The sequence below is a fragment of the Orcinus orca genome, chromosome 8 (assembly GCF_937001465.1).
Source record: "Orcinus orca chromosome 8, mOrcOrc1.1, whole genome shotgun sequence".
In the NCBI taxonomy this organism is placed as follows: domain Eukaryota; kingdom Metazoa; phylum Chordata; class Mammalia; order Artiodactyla; family Delphinidae; genus Orcinus; species Orcinus orca.
In genome coordinates, this window is record NC_064566.1 from 79,441,563 (window position 1) to 79,466,618 (window position 25,056).

General features: G+C 38.9%; 2 long non-coding RNA genes across 2 annotated transcripts in view; both read right to left on the reverse strand.

The window, feature by feature from the left end:
• The window catches only part of LOC125965267 (uncharacterized), a 358,615-nt gene that overhangs the window by 304,599 nt on the left and 28,960 nt on the right, over positions 1–25,056 (reverse strand). The gene's annotated exons all lie outside the window — the stretch shown is intronic.
• LOC125965272 (uncharacterized) lies at positions 5,432–24,911 on the reverse strand. The gene is made up of 3 exons (XR_007478969.1): positions 23,422–24,911; positions 23,210–23,311; positions 5,432–6,793 (listed from the first exon to the last, which is right to left on the reverse strand). It is a non-coding gene; the product is annotated as an uncharacterized LOC125965272 (long non-coding RNA).

Genomic DNA, 25,056 nt, shown 5'->3' on the forward strand with positions numbered 1-25,056 from the left:
CGAGATTCCACAACAAATTATTAGAAAGAGGGAGAGAGAAGGAAATTTTTAGAAGGTACTTTAAAAATAGATCAATCACTTTTTGTATGCGGTTCTTCTTTGAATCTTTATTCAAATGGCATAAACAATGTTTTGGCATTTATGGGACAATTGGAAAATTGAACATAAGCTGATATTTGATAAAATTCTAGAACAGTCAAAATTATGTGTATGACAGCTATCAGTGATGCTTGGGGTTTGGGTTGGGGTGGTGATGGAGGGGGAAGACTTGACTGCAAGAGGCACAAGGGAACTTTTTAGATAATAGTAATATTCTATATCTTGATTAAGGTGGTGGTGTATATACTTGTCAAAACTCATTGAACTGTACAACTAAAAATGTATGCCTTTTATTGTATGAATGTCATTCCTCAGTAAGGTTGATTTAAAAGGTGCCTAAAAAATCCCACAAAACAAAACAAAGGACAATAACAAAACCCTATTAGACATAACCAAGCTTATTTCTTCAAGAAGTGAGCTACAAAAGCTAAACATCCCTTTTCCCAAATGGGACAAAGGAAATGGGATAAAAATCTAAAGGAGAGGCACGAAGACCTCAGAGGACAATGTTCAAGGGATATCCTTACAGGGAGCAGAATGAAGGCCTATTTGAAGGATAAGAAACCCTCATAATGCCTGTCTAGCAGGATACCAGCATTGTTACGGACCCGGGACTATTGCACATCTTCTTTTCTAAATAGGAATATTTATTGTGGTTATCGTGTCCCTTCTCCACTGTTGTTTATTGCATGAGAGTGGGGAGCAGATAATTGTCTCTGAGTTCACAGGTGACTGGACCATAAAGAGCCACTTCCAGATATAGGGAAGAAGACCCCATCACACCTGGATATTCTGGAGATTCAGCTGAATGCACTGACTGAATAGGAGCCTGCCTGCATCTATAGAATTCTCTGAAAAAAAAATACAATTGTGAGTCTATGTATGATATTCACTCATTCAGTCTGTTACTCAAACAATATTTAGTGATCACTTAAACTAGGAACTGCTGGAATTAGGGATATAAAAGGCAGGTATGACTCTTGCATTCATGATGCTTACAGTTTGGAGGAGGAAATATATGTAGCCTATTTACGTTTAAAAGAACATTATGAACAAAGAATAGGGTCAATAATCTATGCTTGTTAGTGATATTAAAGGGAAGGTGATTTCCCTGGAAATCACTTAGATCATTTTCTTCATTGCTTTCCCTGATCAGTACATAATGCACCACTATACCTCCATTCTCAAAATAAAGCATTCCATTACTCCAATTGCTCTAATAGAAGGGGCATCACTGTGAGCAGTATAGAATTGCCTAGTTAAGTGGTTTTAATCTTTTCTGCTGTTCACCAACACACAGATATACATTATTTTTCATCAAGAAAGCACCTAGGGCTTCCCTGGTGGCGCAGTGGTTGAAAGTCCGCCTGCCAATTCAGGGGACATGGGTTCGTGCCCCGGTCCAGGAAGATCACACATGCCATGGAGCAGCTAGGCCCGTAAGCCATGGCCGCTGAGCCTGCGCGTCCGGAGCCTGTGCTCCGCAACGGGAGAAGCCACAACAGTGAGAGGCCCGCATACCGCCAAAAAAAAAAAAAGAAAGCACCTAGAATGGAGAAACAAACTATGACAGAGTACTGTGGTTCTTTGTTGTGTGCTATAATTTTTTTTTAATAAATGTAAATTAGAAGGAAAGGGAGGGATGAAGCATTTACCTTAAATAGAAACACATGTGTTCTGGTTTCAGCTCCAAAGACACTCAGTGACTTTAGGTAAGACACAAAGCTTCCTTTCTCTTTCATCTTATTTTACTGTTACATGAAGTTTATAGAAAAAATAACTAAATAATATCCATCCATAAAGACAGAGGACATATATTTATGCCAAATGGGGCGGTGGGCAAAAGGACTGAAACTGAGCCATAGCTTTGATCTATTTGACATTTTGGTTTATATTCACCCCTTAGCTTGGGGGGTGGGTTATAGCATGAAGCTATGAAAAAGATCGTTTAAAATTGTTGTATCTATATCAAAGCAGCCAAAAATAGTGCCCTGAAATATATTAATTCATATATCCTGTACATAGTCTATTTTTTTCTTAACACTTCTTTAAAATAGGGCATTTCAACTTGCCAGAAAAACAAACAATACAAAAATTAAGTGATCTGTGGGATGCCACTTATTATTGGGGTCCTGGATCTCCTTTCCATACATTAACATTGATATTTTTCAAAATAACCTTATAGGTCAAAATTTTGTAAAATACTTCCATATATATAAACCCAGAGATAGAAGACTATGGAAATATCCTGGCAGTCCAGTGGTGAGGACTCTGTGCTTTCACTGCCATGGGCCTGGCTTCCATCCCTGCCTTGGGGAACTAAGATCCCTCAAGCCACGTGGGGTGGCCAAAAAAAAAAAAAAAAAAAAAAGACTATAAGAGACAAATATGGAGAGACAAATAACAGTAGAGAGACAAATAACAATGAAAACACAACAATCCAAAACCTACATGACACAGCAAAAGCAGTTCTAAGAGGGAACTTTACAGCAGTACCATCTTACCTCAAGAAACAAGAAAAATCTCAAACAACCTATCCTTACACCTAAAGCAACTAGAGAAAGAAGAGCAAACAAAACCACAAGTTAGTAGAAGGAAAGAAATCATAAAAATCAGAGCAGAAATAAATGAAATAGAAACAAAGAAAACAATAGTAACTATCAATGAAAGTAAAAGCTGGTTCTTTGAGAAGGTAAACAAAACTGATAAACCTTTAGCCAGACACATCAAGAAAACAAGAGGTCTCAAATTAATAAAGTTAGAAATGAAAAAGGAGAAGTTACAATGAACACCACAGAAATACAAAGGATCATAAGAGACTACTACAAACAACTATATGACAATAAAATGGACAACCTAGAAGAAATGGACAAATTCTTAGAAAGGTGCAATCTTCCAAGACTGAACCAGGAAGAAATAGAAGATATGAACAGACCAATCCCAAGTAATGAAATTGAAACTGTGATTTAAAAACTCCCAACAAACAGAAGTCCAGGACCAGATGGCTTCACAGGTGAATTCTATCAAACATTTAGAAAAGAGCTAATACCTACCCTTCCGAAACTCTTCCAAAACCCTTTAGAAGAAATAACACTCCCAAACTCATTCTACGAGGACACCATCACCCTGATACCAAAACCAGACAAAGATATCACAGAAAAAGAAAATTACAGGCCAATATCACTGATGAGCATAGACTCAAAAATCCTCAACAAAATACTAGGAAACTGAATCCAACAACACATTAAAAGAGTCATACACCATGAGCAAGTGGAATTTATCCCAGGGGTGCAAGGATTCTTCAATATACACAAATTAATCAGTGTGATACACCATATTAACAAATTAAGGAATAAAAACCATATAATCATCTCAATAGAAGCAGAAAAAGCTTCTGATAAAATTCAACACCCATTTATGACAAAAAATCTCCAGAAAGTGTGCATAAAGGTAACATATGATGGCCATATATGAGAAAACTACAGCAAACATCATTCTCAGTGGTGAAAACTGAAAGCATTTTCTCTAAGATCATGAATAAGATAAGGATGTCCACCCCCACAACTAGTATTCAACATAGTTTTGGAAGTCCTAGCTATGGCAGTCAGAGAAGAAAAAGAAATAAAATTAATCCAAACTGGAAAAGAAGAAGTAAAATTGTCACTGTTTGCAGATGACATGAATCTATACATAGAAAATCCTAAAGATGCTACCAGAAAACTATAAACAATGAATTTGGTAAAGCTGCAGCATATAAAATTAATACACAGAAATCTCTTGCATGCCTATACACTAACAACAAAAGGTCCGAAAGAGAAATTAAGGAAACAATCCCATTTATCATTGAATCAAAAAGAATAAAATCCTTAGGAATAAATCTACCTAAGAAGGCAAAAGACCTGTACTCAGAAAACTATAAGATATTGATGAAAGAAATCAAAGATGACACAAACAGTTGGAGAGATATATCATGTTCTTGGAAGAATCGATACTGTGAAAATGACCATACTACCCAAAGCAATGTACAGATTCAATGCAATCCCTATCAAATTACCAATGGCATTTTTCACAGAATTAGAACAAAAATATTTACAATTTGGATGGAAACACAAAAGACCCCAAGCCACCAAAGCAATCTTGAGAAAGAGAAATGGAGCTGGAGGAATCACAGGCTCCCCAACTTGAAACTATACCCAAAACTACAGAAATCAAGGCAGTATGGTACTGGCACAAAAACAGAAATATAGATCAATGGTACAGGATAGAAAGCCCAGAGATAAACCCATGCACATACGGTCACCTAATCTATGACAAAGGAGTCAAGAGTATACAATGGAGAAAAGATAGTCTCTTCAGTAAGTGGTGCTCGGAAAACTGGACAGCTACATGCAAATGAATGAAATTAGAACACTCCCTAATATCGCACACAAAAATAAACTCAAAATGGATTAAAGATCTAAATGTAAGGCTGGATACTGTAAAACTCCTAGAGAAAAACATAGGCAGAACACTCTGACATAAATTGCAGCAAGATCTTTTTTGATCCACCTCCTAGAGTAATGAAAATAAAAAGAAAAATAAACAAATGGGACCTAATTAAACTTAAAAGCTTTTGCACAGCAAAGAAAACCATAAACAAGATGAAAAGACAACCCTCAGAATGGGAGAAAATATTTGCAAATGTAGCAACCGACAAGGTATACAAACAGTTCATGCAGCTCAGTATCAAAAAAAACAAACAACCCAATCAAAAAATGGGCAGAAGATCTAAATAGACATTTCTCCAAAGAAGACATACAGATGGCTAAAAAACACATGAAAAGATGCTCAAATCACTAATTATTAGAGAAATGCAAATCAAAACTACAACGAGGTATCACCTCACCCCAGTCAGAAGGGCCATCATCAAAACATCTACCAACAATAAATGCTGGGGAGGGTGTGGAGAAAAGGGAGCCCTCCTACACTGTTGGTGGGAATTTAAACTGGTGCAGCCGCTATGGAGAACAGTATGGAGTTTCCTTAAATAACTAAAAATGGAGCTACCATATGATCCAGCAATCCCACTCCTGGGTATACATCTGGAGAAAACCATAATTCGAAAAGATACATGCACCCCAATGTTCATTGCAGCACTATTTACAATAGCCAGGACATGGAAGCAACCTAAATGTCCATCAACAGAGGAATGGATAAAGAAGATGTGGTACATATATACCATGGACTATTACTCAGCCATTAAAAAGAATGAAATAATGCTGTTTGCAGCAACATCGTTGGACCCAGAGATTGTCAAACTGAGTGAAGTAAGTCAGGCAGAGAAAGACAAATATCATATGATATCAGTTTTATGAGGAATATAAAAAGAGGGTACAAATGAACTTATCTACAAAACAGAAATAGTTACAGATATAAAAACACACTATGGTTACTAGGGGGTAAGGCGAGGGAGTGATTAATTGGGAGATTGGATTGACATATACACACTACTATATATAAAATAGATAACTAATAAGGACCTACTGTATAGCACAGGGAACTCTACTCAGTACTTTGTAATGAGCCTATATGGGAAAAGGATCCAAAAAAGAGTGGATATGTATTTATATATGTATAACTCACTTTGCCATACACCTGAAACTAAGAGAACATTGTAAAGCAACTATATACCCGTAAGAAAAAAAAATGAAAAAGAAAACAGTATAAATGGGATGTTAAAACAGAAATTCCTATCTTGGAGCTTTAGTAAAGCCTACAAGAACTCCTAGTGTTTTCAAGAGGCCCAGCAGTGCAGAACTATGTAGCATATGCCATGTTCCCCTTACATCCTAAAGCAGTGTGCTAGAGCACATCAGTTACAGCCTGACACTGGCTATCATCCACTCCAGGACTCAGATTGAGAGAGTAGCCACTATCTGGAACATTGTTTGTCATGATGACAGAGGGAAAGGAAAACATGGTGAACATGTGTTTTTGGATGAGTGGCAGAGAAAACCACAAGTGAGTGCAGGGAGCTTGTGTTTAGGTATTTTCTTATAAACATTTTCACAGCCTTAAGCATACATGGATGTCGTGTTTTTGTCTCACTATATACTTCCCAAACTTGATATTAGAAAGTTGGCATAGTGGAAATGGTTTCTTAAAATAAGAACCACGATTAAAGTGATGTATTTGCCGTTTTTAACTTTGCAACCTTGGATAAAACATTTAATTGTGTTGTGATTCAGTTTTGGCATCTGTATAATATAATAATAATATATGCTTTATCTAGACATCACAGCATTGTATTGTTGAGAAAGTAAGGGACTTCCCTGGTGGTCCAGTGGTTAAGAATCTGTGCTTCCACTGTAGGGGGCGTGGGTTTGATCCCTGGTCGGGAAGCATCCCAAACAAAAGACAAAGAAAACAGTAAGAAAATATGAAGGTGCTATCAAAACTTCTAAGGGGAACATAATTATGTATCAGCTGGAGTCCTTAGTGTACAGCCAACCAAAAGTCAAGTTCTACTAGTCTAGAAAGGATATTTACTTAAGGTAGTCCACATAATCAAAGAAGGATTGCAAAGAAGGAGGCGTGCCCCGGTCCGGGAAGATCCCACATGCCGCGGAGCAGCTGGGCTCGTGAGTCATGGCCGCTGAGCCTGCGCGTCCGGAGCCTGTGCTCTGCAACGGGAGAGGCCACAACAGTGAGAGGCCTGCATACCGAAAAAAAGAAAAAAATAGCGTGATCTACACAGGGCAGTTTGACTAGGACTTAGCAAGTTCTTCGGCTTTGGTTAGGCATCACTTCTTTGGAAAGTCCACAGGTGACATGTGGGCATTTACTGAAGGCCCTCCCTACTCAGCACTGAGCAGATTAGTTCACATGACTCTGCAGCCTAGTCAGCGAAGGCAGTGATTCCTAGAAAGGCAATAAATGATCTGCAAATAGTCTCAGACATTTACTTCGCACCCACACTGCTCTGGGCCCTGAAAATGACGATGTTGGCATTTCTTATCATTGAGTCTGATCCTCTCCAAGTGTTCCTCACAGATCTACTCCTTCATCTCTAGCCTCACAGAGACCTCATCCGAGATCAACCTCTATCCAACTCTTGAACCGACTCTAGCCAATTGTTATGGCATAAACTCTATGCTCTGCTTCTTTCAGGGCCTGGACTTTTAATTTGCAAGGGCCTTCTTGTCTCTAAGGAAAATATGGCTCATAAGAAACAAAAATTTTGTCTTTCAAATGCATTTTATTTATTTATTTTGTTACTATCATGAGGTTTCAAGAGCATATTTTTAAAGTAAAAAAAATTAAACATTAACTGATTTTCATTTCTGACTTTACCATCATATTTCTCCTCGAGGCAATAAGAATGACACTGATTAAAATGTTCATGAACAAGAATGTTCAGAAAAGAAAAGCACACAAAAATTTTTTCAAGGTATTTTCTCTCTATGGGCTAAACAACCAGAGAATTCTCAGATATGCTCATGGAGCCAGCCCTGTACAAAGCTTAAGAGAAAGTCAAGGCCTGAGCGACCTGCAGATTCATTCAGTGGAGCTCCAGGTTTCTGTGTCAGGGAGTGCTATGTGTTCACTGAAAGTCATTCTTTCTTATCCTGGAGACATAGTAAGATTATATTTCCTGCCCTGCCATGAAAATCTCCTGCCTTAGGCTGCTCTTTACCTGCCAGTCAGCCAGATTCAAATCACTCAGGAGAGGATTCTATCATCCCAGGGAATAGTGGAGCCCCAAAATGGAAGTAGTCTAGATCCCTCAATCATCACATGGAAGATTGCCTGCCAAATACCACACTGAACTGTCAAGTGAAGGAGAAATATGATTCTGCTACGTTAAGCCACTGAAATTTCAGGGTTGTTTATTGTAACATTTGCAATACCTTGACTGTATTTGTCAGGACTAGGCTATGTTACAATAACACCAAAATCTCAGCATCTTATCAAATGAAAATTAATTTCTTGTTTACAGTATGCCATCAAGAAGACTCTAGTCATCATAGCTAGGCTGATAAAAACTTCATCTTGACTTATGCTTCCATGATCACCACAGCAGTGGAAAAGAACTATGGTAAATCATACACTGGCTTTTAATGTTTCTGTGCATATGTGATATATCACTTCTATCAAAACAAGTCAAATGGTCATGCTTATCTTTAAAAAGAACAAAGAAATGGAATCCTACTATGTGTCAAGAAAATGGAAATCCAGACATATTTGGTAAATGACAGTAATGACTACCACATGAATACAGACATTGGTGTTTGGAAGGAGGGTGCAGGAACATAAAATATGTTGTATAGAATAAGTAGGCAGCAGGCAAGAAAGAAGCAGAGTAGCAGGCTGGTTAGCTGGACAGCCCTACTGTGCCTTGGCAAAATATTTAGTAAAACTGACCCCAATGAGAAGTAGAAGTTAACCATGAACCTAGTGAGACTCTAAATCTATGGGAAGTAAATGGAGGCAGAGTGATAATGTGTCGGTTACAGTTATCTGCCTTTAGCAAGATATTATGTGAAAGAGGGGAGCTCAGATGAGAACTGTTTGGTTTTTTTTTAGGAGAGATAGAAGAGTACTAAGGAATTCTAGAGATCAAGGTCCTTTCAGGATTAGAAAAGCTGACTGCTCCTAGATCCTAAGTAACAAAAGATAAGACTGGAAAAAATTTAAGTGACAAAGGCACTAAAATATCTCTCAGTTAAAATAAAATGTGACTCAATCTTTTTGCAAAGATCAAATTAAGGTTTTTAACCTTGCCATCCAAACTTGTTGCTGCAGATAGCCTCAAGATAGCCATCCTTAATTGAGAGTGAGGGGCATATGTATGAGGAAGCATCATTCTCGAGAATTATATATGTATAAGAAAGAACTAGAAAGTGGAATTTAGAATATGGAAGTAAAAGCAAACATGTTAGAAAGTCTGCTAAGTTTAAGGGAATTGTGTTGTTCAAGAAACTAGGTACCTGGACTAAAAAAGACTTTGAGCCTTAAAACAACCATCAAGCTCCTAGAATTTCCCCAGCAGGAAGACTGGATGTCTTATTTTTTTTGGTTTATAGGTTGCTGGGCCATGCGGAGCCACATTTGAACCTGTTGGAAAGGACTGTGCATCACATGGAAACCTTAGATCCCTTTCCTTTCTCTAATAAAGGAGTCCCCAAAATATATATTCATTGACTTCACAACTCAATTCCTGACAAGGACACTAGATATATGATAGGAATAACTTCACTGGTGCTGAAACCACGCATCTCGGATTGGGACTTGAACACATGGGCTGGGACTCGAACCTAGTCAAAACCCAGATTGGGGCTTGAACCCATTGTCTTTCAGTTGAAATCACATACCTGGTCTCAGGGCTTAATGAAGCTCAGGTTCTTTATGTCTCAGCACAGAAGGAATTCAGTGAGAGGCAAAGTGATAAGTAAGAAGTGGATGTATTTAGAGAGATACATATTCCATAGACAGAATGTGGTCCATCTCAAAAAGCTTGAGAGCGGCCCCAAAATATGGGGTGGTTGGTTTTTATGGGCTGGGTAATTTCACAGGCTAACAAGTGGGAGGATTATTCCAACTATTTTGGAGAAAGGGCAGGGATTTCCAGGATTTGGGCCTCCTCCCACTTTTTGGCCTTTTATGGTTGGCCTCGGAACTCTGTCATGGCACCTATGGGTGTGTCATTTAGCATGCTAATGTATTACAATGGACGTACAATGAGGCTCAAGGTCTCCTGGCAGTCAAATCTTCCACCATATCGTACCTAGTTGGTTCTACCAGTTTTTCTCCTGTCCTCAATGGCTATGTCATTCCTTTAAAGGTTGTGCCCTGCCCCCTTCCCTCCTGTTTCAGTTTCAGTGAATATATTTCTTAGTGGTGTAAAATTTCAAATTTTATATTTGTTAGATAACTCAAAGGTGCCAAGGCAATGCTTGAAAAATGGGAATTGCTACTGTTACCTAAAATCTGGGTTCACCTTCTGGTGGGTGTCGAGCCAATAGATACAAACAAGCCAAAGATTGAGAGAAGGAAGTATTTATTACTTGCAGCAAGTAAGGAGAACACTGGGGATCTTTCCCAAAGCAGTGTCTCCCCTAACAGCAAATTCAGGGAAGTTTTAATCTAAGGGTACATGCATATTCATGAGGGGCCTTGAGCAGAGGAGAATTCAGCATAGAATTGGGGCAAAGCTTGACAGAGTCCAAGTTTTAGTTGATTGAAGTCAGGAGGGTCAACATCATCATTCCACCCTCCACCTGGATGGGGGCCTAAGTTTCTGCAGAACTCAAAGATATGTTATTATGTGTATCACTTGAGGAACCAGGACCCTGCCCAAGGCTGCACTATTTTGTCTTTTTTTAAAAAAATAAATTTATTTATTTATTTTTGGCTGCATTGGGTCTTCATTGCTGCTTGTGGGCTTTCTCTAGATGTGGCAAGCGGGGGATACTCTTCTTTGCAGTGCACAGGCTTCCCATTGTGGTGGGTTCTCTCGTTGTGGAGCACAGGCTCTAGGCACATGGACTTCAGTAGTTGTGGCTCCTGGGCTCTAGAGTGCAGGCTCAGTAGTTGTGGCACATGGGCTTAGTTGCTCTGTGGCATGTGGGATCTTCCTGGACCAGGGCTTGAACCCGTGTCTCCTGCACTGGCAGGCGGATTCTTAACCAGTGTGCCATGAGGGAAGTCCTGCACTATTGTTTCTTGACTGTTTCTCCCTAGTTTCTGCATTCCATCCCTGAAGATCATTAATTACTGAGACTTGTTCAAGGGCAAGCATTGCCACCTGGCTTAGATCACAAAATGGCTTAGGCCAAAATGGGTTCCTATGTCAAGAAAGCCATTCCTGGTTCTCTTTCTCTGAGGACCCCCTACCCTCTCTGCTTACATTACTTGGCCTCTTTTCTTTAAATTTATCCTAAGCTACCCTGCTGAGTAAACTGTTGCTGCCAATTATTTGATGTTCTATTCTCAGAGCAACAGGCTGTGATGTCACAGTGTTATTCTGTCATAGAATTTATTCAAAACAGATGCTAGACTGTGAAGCAGAAAGCTCTGATTTAATTGCATGTAATTTAACAATCTTTCTATGTAAATAAAAATGGAAATAGAAATAGAAGCTAAAAGACTCAAAATAGCAGTTTATGTGAACAATTTTTCTTAATAGTTACCATGGTACAGGGCGGAGTCCAGATGGCAGAGTAGGAGAACTAGGAGTTTGTGTCCCGTCACAACTAGGGCACCTAGTAGGCACTGGTGGGGGGCCTTGGACCCCTAAGGGGACAGGAAGAATCCCCACGCGACCTGGTAGGATGTGTGTTGGGGGGAAGGAGGCGGGGAGGAAAAGTGGAGGTGTGATGGGACCAGTGCCCCTGAAGGGCAGCAGGGGGAGGGGAGGGGTTCCCACCCTTGGAGGGGACCACTCACAGGGAGGGGATAAGCGGGGACAGGGAGAGACCTTCGGGGGTAGGGGAATTGGAGGGGAATATGGCCAGCGTCTCCCCCACCAGCTTGGGCCCCAGTGAGCCTGCTGGGGTCCTGGGTCTGAACCTTCGCCCTCTGTGGCCCCTTCCGGCTGTGCAGGCCCTGGGGTCATGGGATGGAGGGAGGGAGGAAGAAAAGTGGAGGCAGGATGAGACTGGCACCCCTGAGGGGTGGCTGGGGGAGGGGAGGGGCTCCCATGCTTGGACGGGCCCACTCACAGTGAGGGGATCAGCGGGGACAGAGAGAGACCTTCAGGACATTGGGGGATCAGAGGGGAACACGGCCATGGTCTCCCCTACCCACTCGGGCCCCTGCGAGCCTGCTAGGGTCCCATGCCTGAACCTCTGCCCTCCAGGGCTCCCTCCTGCTGTGCAGATCCTGAGCTTAAATCCTGCAGCCCATGGCAGGGCCTTTTCCAGCCTCACAGGTCCTGAGCCCAAGCCCTGCCACCCCCTGCCCCCTGCAAAGGCCTTTTCCAGACACAAGGGTCCTGGGCCCTGGGGGACCCCACTCCACCAAGGCTTCTTCCGGCTACGAGAGTCCCGACATGAGCCCTGCCCCACTCCCCACCCCCCCACCAAAGACTTTTCTGGGCTTTTCTTTTTTTTTTAGCTGTTGTGGTTCTGCCTTGTTTGTTATTTCATTTTTCTTTTTTCTAACACTTCTTAAGTTTTCTAATTTTATTTTATTTTTTATTCTTTATTATTGTTCTGCTCCTTTTTGTTTGTCACCTTTTTTTTTTTTTTTTTTTGCCATACCGCGAGGCTTGTGGGGTCTTGGTTCCCAGGCTGGGGGTCAGGCCTGACCTACTGTGGTGGGAGCACCAAGTCCAAATCACTGGACTAACAGAGAACTTTAGACCCCAGGGAATATTAAATGGTGTGAGCTCTCCTGGAGGTCCTCATCTCAGCACCAAGACCCGGCTCCACCCAACTGCCTGCAAACTCCAGTGTTAGATGCCTTGGGCCAAACAATCAGCAAGATAGGAACACTGCCCCACCCATCAAAAAAAAAAAGAGATGACAAAAAAATATTTTACACACGAAGGAGCAAGGTAAAAACCTATAAGATCAAATAAATGAAGAGGAAATAGGCAACTACCTGAAAAAGAATTCAGGGTAATGATAGTAAAGATGATCCAAAATCTTGGAAATAGAATGGAGATAGGGATTGAGAAAATACAAGAAATGTGTAACAAGGGCTGAGAAGAACTAAAGAACAAACAGTGATGAACAACACAATAACTGAAATGAAAAATACACTAGAAAGAATCAATAGCAGAATAACTGAGGCAGAAGAATGAATAAGTGAGGTGGAAGATAGAATGGTGGAAATAACTGCTGAGGAGCAGAATAAAGAAACAAGAATGAAAAGAAATGAGGACAGGGCTTCCCTAGCAGCACAGTGGTTGAGAGTCCACCTGCCGATACAGGGGACACGGGTTTGTGCCCTGGTCCGGGAAGATCCCACATGCTGTGGAGTGGCTAGGTCCATGAGCCATGGCCGCTGAGCCTGTGTGTCTGGAGCCTGTGCTCCACAACGGGAGAGGCCCGTGTACTGCAAAAAAAAAAAAAAAAAAAGAAATGAAGACAGTCTCAGAGACCTCTGGAAAAACAGTAAATGCACCAATATTCGAATTATAGGGGTCCCAGAAGAAGAAAAAGAGAAAGAATCTGAGAAAATATCTTAGCCACCCAAGCCCAGGAAGTGCAGAGTACCATATAGGATAAACCCAAGAAGAAACATGTCAAGACACATATTAATCAAACTAACAAAAATTAAATTCAAAGAAAAAATATTAAGAGCAGAAAGGGAAAAGCAAAGAATAACATACAAGGGAATCTGCATAAGTTTATCAGCTGATGTTTCAGCAGAAACTCTGCAGGCCAGAAGAGGGTGGCAGGATATCTTTAAAGTGATGAAAGCAGAAAACCTACAACCAAGATTACTCTACCCAGCAAGGATCTCATACAGATTTGACAGAGAAATCAAAAGCTTTACAGACTAGCAAAAGCTAAGAGAATTCAGCACCACCAAACCAGCTTTACAACAAATACTAAAGGAACTTATCTAAGCAGGAAATACAAGGAAAGAAAAAGACCCATAAAAACAATCCTAAAACAATTAAGAAAATGGTAATAGGAATATACATATCCATAATTACCTTGAATGTAAATGGATTTTGTGTCCATTAGAATGCACACAAAAATAGGACCTGTGTATATGCTGTCTACAAGAGGTCCACTTCAGACTTAGGGACATATACAGACTGAAAGTGAATGGATGGAAAAAGATATTACATGCAAATGTAAATCAAAAAAAAGATGGAGTAGCAATACTCATATCAGATATACTAGACTTTAAAATAAAGACTACTACAAGAGACAAGGAAGGACAGACACTACATAATGATCAAGGGATCAATCAAAGAAGGAGATACATCAATTATAAATATTTATGCATCCAACATATGAGCACGTCAATACATAAGGCAAATGCTAACAGCCATAAAAGGGGAAATTGATGGTAACAAAATAATAGTGGGTGACTTTAACACCCCACTTACACCAATGGGCAGACATCCAGACAGAAAATAAGGAAACACATGCTTTAAATGACAAAATAGACCAGATAGACTTAATTGACATTAATAGGACATTCCACCCCAAAGCGGCAGAATATACTTTCTTCTCAAGTGCTCATGGGTCATTCTCCAGGATAGAGCACATCTCGGGTCACAAATCAAACCTTGGTTAACTTAAGAAAATTGAAATCGTGTCAAGCATCTTTTCTGACCACAGTGCTATGAGATTAGAAATCAATTACAGGAAAAAACCTGTAAAAAACACAGACACATAGAGGCTAAATAATTCACTATTAAATAACAAAGAGATCACTGAAGAAATCAAAGAGGAAATAAAAAAATACATAGAAACAAATGACAGTGAAAACACAACAACCCAAACCTACGGAGGCAGCAAAAGCAGTTCTAAGAGGGAAGTTTATAGCAACTCAGTCTCACCTCAAGAAACAAGAAAAATCTCAAATAAACAATCAAACTTTACACCTAAAGCAACTAGAGAAAGAAGAACAAAAAAACCCCCCAAAGTTAGTAGAAGGAAAGAAATCATAAAGATCAGAGCAGAAAAAAATGAAATAGAAAAAGAAAACAATAGCAAAGATCAATAAAACTAAAAATTGGTTCTTTGAGAAGATAAACAAAATTGATAAACCTTTGGTCAGACTCATCAGGAGGAAAAGGGAGAGGATTAAAATCAATAAAATCAGAAATGAAAAAGGAGAAATTACAACTGACACCACAGAAATATAAAGGATCATAAGAGACTACTATAAGCAGCTACGTGCCAATAAAATAGACAACCTGGAAGTAATGGACAAATTCTTAGAAAGGTACAACCTTCCAAGACTGAACCAGGAAGAAATATGAACAGACCAATCACAAGTAATGAAATTGAAACTGTGATTTAAAAACTCCCAATGAACAGAAGTCCAGGACCAGATGGCTTCACAGGTGAATTCTATCAAACATTTAGAGAACAGCTAATACCTACCTTTCCGAAACTCTTCCAAGAAATTGCAAAGGAATGAACACTCCTAAGCTCATTCTACGAGGGTACCATCACCCTGATACCAAATCAGACAAAGATATCACAAGAATGAAAATTATAGGCCAATACCACTGATGAACATAGACTCAAAAATCCTGAACACTAGGAAACTGAATCCAACAACACATTAAAATGATCATACACCCTGATCAGGTGGGATTTATACCATGGATGCAAGGATTCTTCAATATATGCAAATCAATCTATGTGATAAACCATATTAACAAATTAAAGAATAAAAGCCATATGATCATCTCAATAGATGCAGAAAAAGCTTTTGACAAAATTCAATACCCATTTATGATAAAAACTCCCCAGAAAGTGGGCATAGAGGGAAACTACCTCAACATAATAAAGGCCATATATGACAAACCCACTGCAAACATGATTCTTAATGGTGAAAAACTGAAAGCATTTCCTCTAAGATCAGGAATAAGACAAGGATGTCCACCCTCACCACTATTATTCAACATAGTTTTAGAAGCCCTAGCCATTGCAATCAGAGAAGGAAAAGAAATAAAAGGAATCCAAATTGGAAAAGAAGAAGTGAAACTCTCACTGTTTGCAGATGATATGATACTATACATAGAAAATCCTAAAGATGCCACCAGAAAACTACTAGAGCTAATCAACGAATTTCGTAAAGTTGCAAGATACAAAATTAATGCACAGAAATCTCTTGCATTCCTATACACTAACAACAAAAAATCAGAAAGAGAAATTAAGGAAAAATCCCATTTACCTTTGCAACAAAAAGAATAAAATACCTAGGAATAAACCTACCTACGGAGGTAAAAGACCTATAGTCAGTAAACTATAAGACACTGATGAAAGAAATCAAAGATGACACAATCAGACGGAGAGATATACCATTTTCTTGGATTGGAAGAATCAATATTGTGAAATAGACTACACAACTCAAAGCAATCCCTATCAAATTACCAATGGCATTTTTCACAGAATTAGAAGAAAAAATTTTACAATTTCGATGGAAACACAATCCTGAGAAAGAAAAACAGAGCTGGAGGAATCAAGCTCCTTGACTTTGGACTATACGACAAAGCTAAACTATTCAAGACAGTATGGTACTGGCACAAAAACAGAAATATAGATCAGTGGTACAGCATAGAAAGCCCTGAGATAAACCCACGCACCTATGGTCACCTAATCTATGACAGAGATTAGAGGACAAGTCTATGACAAAGGAGTCAAGAATATATAATGGGGAAAAGATAGTTGCTTCAGTAAGTGGTGCTGGGAAAACTGGACAGCTACATGTAAAAGAATGAAATTAGAACACTCCCTAACACTATACACAAAAATAAACTCAAAATGGATTAAAGATCTAAGTGTAAGACTGTAAACTATAAAATTCTTAGAGGAAAACGTAGGAAAAACACTCTTTGACATAAATTGCAGCAAGATCTTTTTTGACCCACCTCCTAGAGAAATGGAAATAAAAACAAAAATAAACAAATGGGACTTAATTAAACTTAAAAGCTTTTGCACAGCATAGGAAACTGTAAAAAAGACAAAAAGACAACCCTCAGAATGGGAGAAAATATTTGCAAACGAAGCAACTGACAAAGGATTAATTTCCAAAATACAGAAACAGCTCAGGCAGCTCAATATGAAAAACAACAACAAAAAACAAAAACAAAAAAAGCTCAATTGAAAAATTGGCCAAAGGCCTAAATAGACAGTTTTCCAAATAAGACATACAGATGGCCAAGAGGCACAGGAGAAGATGCTCAACATTACTAATTATTAGAAAAATGCAAATCAAAACTACAATGGAGTATCATCTCACCCCAGTCAGAATGGCCAACATAAAAAATCTACAAACCATAAATGGCAGAGAGGGTGTGGAGCATATGGAACCTTCTTGCACTGTTGGTGGGAATGTAAATTGATACAGCCACTATGGAGAACAGTATGGAGGGTCATTAAAAAACTAAAAATAGAACTACCATATGACCCAGCAATCCCACTACTGGGCATATACCCTGAGAAAACCATAATTCAAAAAGACACATGTACCCCAATGTTCATTGCAACACTATTTACAATAGCCAGGATAGGGAAGCAACCTAAATGTCCACTGACAGAAGAATGGATAAAGAAGATGTCGTACATATATGCAATGGAATATTACTCAGCCATAAAAAGAAATGAAATTGAGTTATTTGTAGTGAGGTGGATGGACCTAGAGTCTGTCATACAGAGTGAAGTAAGTCAGAAAGAGAAAAACAAATACCGTACGCTAATGCACATATATGGAATCTAGAAAAATGGTACAGATGAACCTATTTGCAGGGCAGGGATAGAGATGCAGACATAGAGAATGGATGGGTGGACACAGAGGGGGAAGTAGACGGCAGGATAAACTGGGAGATTAGGGTTGATATAAATATAGTACCAAATAGATAGCTAATGGGAACCTACTGTTCCCATTAGGATCTCAGCTCGGTGCTCTGTGATGACTTAGATGGGCGGGATGGGGGGGTGGGAGGGAGGTCCAAGAGGGAGGGCATATATGTATACATATAGCTGATTCACTTCATTGTACAGCAGAAACTAACACAACATTGGAAAGCAATTATACTCCAATTAAAAAATTCTAATAAAAAATAGTTACCATGGTATAAAGCTTTCTCTTCAGCACTTTACATTAGTGTTATGTATTTTTTAAAATAATATTAAAGGGTATTTAGTTGCAAATCTAAGGAAGACTGTTTTCTTTTAAGCTAGATCATGCACACGGTAAAGAAAGCATCATCAAAGCATCTAAAAAAATAACTTGCCTGAATTGTCTCATAATAGGAGGTTCCAATAAAGAATGCAGTGCTGCCACCAAAAACTAACCAGGAGAATTCAGGAGGCACAAAAGGAGGAGGGAGGAGATGCCAACCCAAACATCCTGTCAACTTCCTAGAAACCTTCACACTGGAATCTATCTTGCCTGAGAGATCTGCACACCACCAGGATAGACCTTGATTCAGTCCAAGTATGGGCAACAAGCAAGATGACTGGCCAAAGACAACCTGGAAAGCAAAATCCATTATCAAAAAACGTGAGACTGCAAGCCACGTGGCAGAGCAGCTCTCCTGGGTTCCCTTACCCTACTGCTCTCCACCTGGGTGCCCCTTCCCAATAAAGTCTTTTGCTTTGTCAGTACATGTGTCTCCTTGGACAATTCATTTCCGAGTGTTAGACACGCTTGGGCCCTGGAAGGGGTCCTCCTTCCTACAACAATTATAGAGGAAAAGATTACCTATTATAGTAATACGTTTTGAAAGTTTTTTTATACTGAGAACCTTAAAACAGTAGGTTCACTGGCATACTTCATTACACTGAAAGGCAAAATTAAAAGCACTATATTTATTAGACAAATGATTATCATGTAACTAGTTACATGATAACTAGTTGCATATTGCAACAGACTTTATTAAGTCTGTTGCAACATATTGCAACAGACTTTATTAAGACAACATACTGTAAAACAGCTTTACAAACTCACATGCTTACAGGGGCAAGTAGGCTATGTAAATTAGTGAAATGGTCAGGGTGTGAGACAGTGGGGTGGGTGAGCACACATCTTATCTGTAGCAGTCTGGATGGGCTAGATTAGGGCAGAGAAACAAAGAAGTCAATTGTTCAATTGTTTAAGACAACCAAATTTGTTTGTTGCTCACACTACATGTTGGTCAAGGGTCAGCTGGGGACCCTGTTCTTTGTCATTAGAACAAATCTATCTAGATTTGACATATCTATCAAATGTCACTATCTAGAACATTATTGGTTACTATGGCAGAGGAAAAAGAAAGCGCACAGTTTATCTTGCTTAGTCCAAGCAACATTTTTTTCCTTAATTTGAAATATGTTAGAAGGTATGGTAGTCATTAGAACTGTTCTCAGATATTTTATAGCTTTCTTTCTTTCTGTGCACAAGGTACAATAGCACTTTCCTGCCTACTTGCAATTAGATGTTACTATGTGGCTTGGTTGGCCAACAAAATGTAAATGGAATTGATGTGCATAAACTTTAAGAGCCACAAAGTTTCTTTTCACTCAATACCAATAAGATATATTTTCAACTACAACAGTTGTGACTATTCAAGAGAACTCTTATATAAGGTAATTTAAAACAAAGCTCAAGAAGTAGAAAGTTACCAAAAAGTTTACAATTAACTTTGATATTTAATTTTTAATATATAATGAAGCACCAGCATTCAAATAAATAGTATTTAACATCTGATAGAAGACTCAAAATATTTATTTAATCATAGTGTCTGTATTTTCTTATAGTGAAACCCAAGAGTATTGTCTGCAAGGAGCTCCACACTTTGATTTTGTTCTCCACCAATGTCTGTTTCTGATTCTCTTTGTTAGTGGAGATTGGGGAAAATCATCCCCACATTACCACATTTCTGGCCCATTCCCCCACCTCCTCAACCATGTCCAGGATTAGTCTGGGGAATGGAAGTAGACAGAATTGCAAATGCAAGAATCATCTTCATTTATATGTATGAACTGATAAACACTAACTCCTTTATTTACATGGCTCCTTCCTCTCCCCCTATATTTTCAGTACAATTGACTACAGGAAGTATTGGGTCCCTATTAGAGTCAGGTGTAATGGTTAATGGCTATTTTCTGACTTAGGAGCAGAATTTGGAGAAATAGACTCCCTATTATTCCACAGGGACACATAAAAATGTATAGAGGTAAACATATTTAAGTATTTGAGTTGAACATTAAATGTCATATTAGAATATATATTTCATTGTACTGGTGATTGAAATCTGTAAATACTATGCCCTAGAGTAAGTTTCAGCTTCTCTAAGTGTGAAGAAGAGGTTCCGAAATTACATTCTTTCATGTATAGCTCCCCCAACAGTGTCCAAGGATAGTAATTAGATGACTATTCTTTTTTTTTAAATTTTGTAATCTTTGGCTGTGTTGGGCCTTCGTTTCTGTGCAAGGGCTTTCTCTAGTTGTGGCAAGTGGGGGCCACTCTTCATAGTGGTGCGCGGGCCTCTTCACTATTGCGGTCTCTCTTGTTGCGGAGCACAGGCTCCAGACGCGCAGGCTCAGTAGTTGTGGCTCACGGGCCTAGTTGCTCTGCGGCATGTGGGATCTTCCCAGACCAGGGCTCGAACCCATGTCCCCTGCATTAGCAGGCAGATTCTCAACCACTGTGCCACCAGGGAAGCCCAAGATGACTATTCTTTAATATGAAAAATGATATTATAACAATCCTATGGTATTTTTTCTTTCAATTGAATAAGAGTATAAAGAGTATATTTAATAAGTGGGGCAATATTTTTTAACCATCATTATGTTTTTAATATAATTTGCCCAATATTTGTCAAACATAATGGATAAAACAGAAAACGTTTTTTTTCCTCTATTCACTTTCATAAAATAGATACAGATAACTTAGAGATCATCTAGAACGGTGGTACCCTGGGGAAACTTGAGTTATTTTTGGGGGTCTGTGAGGTCAAACTATTTCCACAATAGTAAGACATTTTGTGCCTCTTTCACTGTGCTTGACATTTGATGGTGTAAAAGTAATGGCGGGCAGAATTCTAAAACAGCCCCGAGGTTTCACTCTCTGGTGGGCACACCTTGGATAACCTTCTCATCTTGAATGTGGGCAAATCCTGTGAATATAGTGGGCTACCACTTCCATGCTTTAGTTTACTACTCAGTTAACTCTGAGTTATTAAAGGAGATTATTCATTGGGCTTGATCTAATCGGGTAAAACCTTAAAAGGAATGGGGCCCTTTGTGTTATAAGAGATTTGAAGCACAGGAGAGATTTGATGTGTAAGAAAGTTCTCCATTGTTGGCTTTGAAGATGCAGGTAAAGAATGCAGTGGCCTCTAGTTGCTGAAGGTGGCTCCAGCTTATAGCCAGCAAAGAAATGGGGACCTAGGTCTTGCAACTTCAAGGAATCTAGTTCTGTCTCAGCTATATGAACTTGGAAGAGGACCCTAAGCTCCAGATGAGAACTCAGCCTGGCCAACATGTTGAACTAAGCCTTGTAATACCCTTAGTAGAGGACCAGAGATGCAGTTCCCAGACTACTAATGGACAGGACTTCAAGCTAATAAATGGGTAGTGTTTTAGACCACTAAGTTTGTAGCAATTTGTGATGCAGCAATGGAAAACTAAAATAGTGGCTAAACTGCTGACACCTTGGCACAAATCAAGGCACCAAAATGTTTTAGTAGTCATCCATTCTTCACTTCCATGTACTCACAGGAAAAGATTCCAGGTTCACTTACGAATGTCCTCAATGATAGAGTAAATAATTTTATCAGATCTCAAAACTTGAGTACAAGTCATTTTAATATTCTGACTGATGAAACACCATAAAGCACTTCTGCTGCATACTGAAGTACAGTTTGCCTTAAAAAAAAGAACTTGTGTGACTGTTCGAATTGTGATCAAAACTAGCAGCTTTTATCACTGAAGGCAATTTTTACTTGAAAGAATGACAAACTATGATTATTAAGATTTGGGTATTTGGCAGACTTTTTTTTCCCTCAAAAATGAATGAAATAAGCCTACCATTTCAAGGAAAAAACTGACAGTATTTGTTGACAATGATGAAATTCAGGCTTTCATGCAAAAATTAGAATTTTGGAAAACTTAAACTCTCTACTGTAAGTTTGACAACCTCTCCATACATAAACACTTTTTCTTATGATATCAGTGGTTTATTAATGAATGTGATTTTTAAATAGTGCACAGTAAAAGGTATCAACATTTAGAAAATCTGCATAGCTCAAATATTTTCCAAATGATCAATGCATGATGTTACAAAATTATGCATGGGTAAAATATCCATTCAGAGTGCAAGTGACCAATGGATTTTAATGTAGTTGAGTATGAAATGTTGATTGATATGGTTCCAGATTCCAAATTGTAACTGTTCTTTAAGAAACTACCATTTGTGGAGTTTTGGTTTAGTAACAAAGAAGAATACTCACAGTTAACTGAAAAGATTATAAAGTTCTTTCTGTTTTCCAACTACATTATCTGTGTTTTCTCCATATACTTCAACTAAAACAACATATTGCAAGAGATGGAATGCAGAAGTAGATAGACGATCTCTCACTAAGGAATATATTAAAGAGATTTGCAGAAATGTAAAACAATACCACTCTTCTGACCAAATTTATTTTTGTTTTGGGAATTATGATTATTTTCATAAAATATGTTATTTATGTTAACAAGTCTTGGGCTTATTATTTTTAAATTGATGAATAAGTGAATATTTTAAAATTTGTCTCACATTGAATGACTATTATAGTAAATGTTGATAGAAATAATGCAGAGAAACAAAAATTTTCTGGAAGCTTCAATACTTTTTTAAAGTATAAATAAGTCCTGACACCAAGAGGTTTGATACATGTAAATACCGAAAAAAGTTAGGAATCCTTGGTTCAGAAAGGTTTTGTGCCCTGGCTCACATTATCTGTTTGCATGCCACCTGCTAACCAACTTTTAAACAAATGCTCCACATTAATTTTTTTTAAACAGCACACTACTGCTGATATCAGTTACTCATTGGTTAGTGTGGCCTAAATTGCGATTAGAAAATAGACCCACACATGTATAATATAAAATGGTTCAAACACAATAAAGGTTACGTGGGCCTCTCACTGTTGTGGCCTCTCCTGTTGCGGAGCACAGGCTCCGGACGCAGAGGCTCAGCAGCCACGGCTCACGGGCCCAGCCGCTCTGTGGCATGTGGGATCTTCCCGGACTGGGGCACGAACCCATGTCCCCTGCATCGGCAGGTGGACTCTCAACCACTGCGCCACCAGGGAAGCCCAATAAAAGTTATTTCTTGCTTAACAATTGCTGGCTTTATGCCACACTGTGATTCAGAAGCCCTGGTTCAGACTCTTTCATGGTTCTGCCATCTCTTGATGCTTTGTTAGCTGCATCCAGCTGGCAAAGGGTAAAAGTATACTTACTTCTTTAAAATCTTGCCTTGGAAGTGGCACACACTACTTCTGCTCACATTTCATTGGTGAGAATTAGTTAACGCCCACACCTGGATGGCAAACACTTCTTAGCTGCGAAAGGGGAGATATTATGTTAGTGGCTAGCCTGCTGCTACCACTGTGAAATAGTGTCTAGAGATTGAGAATTGGATTTGGGTATGAATCTTCATTCTATAACTTACCATCTCTGAGATTCTTTCTTCTTTATTGAAGCTTCATGAGTACAGGGACTTTATCTGTCTTGTTTTCCACTCTAGGCCTAAGTCTGGGTATACAGCAGTGAACAAGATACACAAAATCCCTATCCACATGGGGTTTACATGTCAACTGGACATCTAGGTTAAAATGTTTTTTGACATCTGGGTTAAAATTGATGAAAACACTCAAATTTCATATCTTGTGGAAGTCCAAAGCCCATCCAAGATTTCTAAAAATTCCTGGGAGGATGAGATTCTCATGATTTCAGCTGCTTTCTAGACTCATCTCCCTACATGTGTTGCCTTTTTATTCACTTTTATTCACATTGCCATGGATGCTTAATTCAGCCATTTCACACATCTCCACCAAAATAACTCACCCAGACTAAGCATTTGTGAGTAATGGAGACTTTCCTTAAGACCCTGGTAAGGATCATAATGCTCATTGCAGAGCAAGAATCTCTGTATCCATATTAGCCATTTTTGCTTTCAAAATCCTTTTTCGCTATCCAGTCACCCTGGGTTGCTATTTGGATTTTTTCCCATCCAGCTGCCGGCATTCTACCTCACTGACTCCCTTCCCATCTTTTGGATTATTTCGTAAGAATTTGAATTCATTTCCCATTATAATTTAAAGCACTTCAGCTTTCTTTAGTTTCCATTCCTCAAACTTAATCAAGATGCTCAGCAGATAAAAAGACCTTCTTTCTAATTCTAAAAGAATATAGTAGTGATTACCGAGTGCAAATAAAACAATTGGTATGTGTTTATTTTCCCTAGGATAATGGCTCAAATCAGGGTTGAGATGATGACTGATTATGAGGGCAGAGACTATGGTCTCCAGGGCCTAGTTCACTACTTGGCATATAGCAGCATGCGGTAAATATTTTTAGAAGATAATTATTGAATTCGGAGACTCTTTGATGAATTTTGGGATAAATGACCAGCAATTTAGTAGTTTGTAGTGATGCCATGGGGTAGAAAATGATGAAGGCTGATTTCACCTCTGTATTTCTTCAGCATTTGGTTATGCTTGTTATAAAACAAATTTACAAGTATCACTGCCCGTTTTGGTTATTTTACAATATGGCTGTGTGTTCTGATAACGATTGTGATGAAAAATTGGAGAAATAATAACATTTTTCTGAAATAATAGGATAACAAAATTAAAATAATGGTGGGAAATTAACACAGAATCGAGAAGAGTAAGATGGAGAAAGTAAATTAACGTTGTATTGAACTCCTATTATCAGCCTCTTTAAAAAGCGGTGTTTAAGTAGTAATCTCTTAAAGTCCTCATTATAACCCAGATAGTATTTCCCTATTTTACAGATGTGGAACTTGACGTTGACAGTGGTTTGCTAACGAGTGAAGGGGAAGAGGGAGCACTAGAACCCCAGCCATCCTAAATCCTTGTCATACTGCTGCACTTGAAGACTAGAGGTATCTCTTCTAATTATGCGTTATAAGAAGTCAGTAGAAAGAATTAAAGGCAGATTTTGCGACCTGACACAAACTTGCCTGAATCCTTTGCAATCGAGGACCGCGGCGAGCAGCTAAGGAGCTCCTAGATGATCGATCCTCTCCGAGAGCTTTGCGTGCGCGTGCCCGAGATGGTAA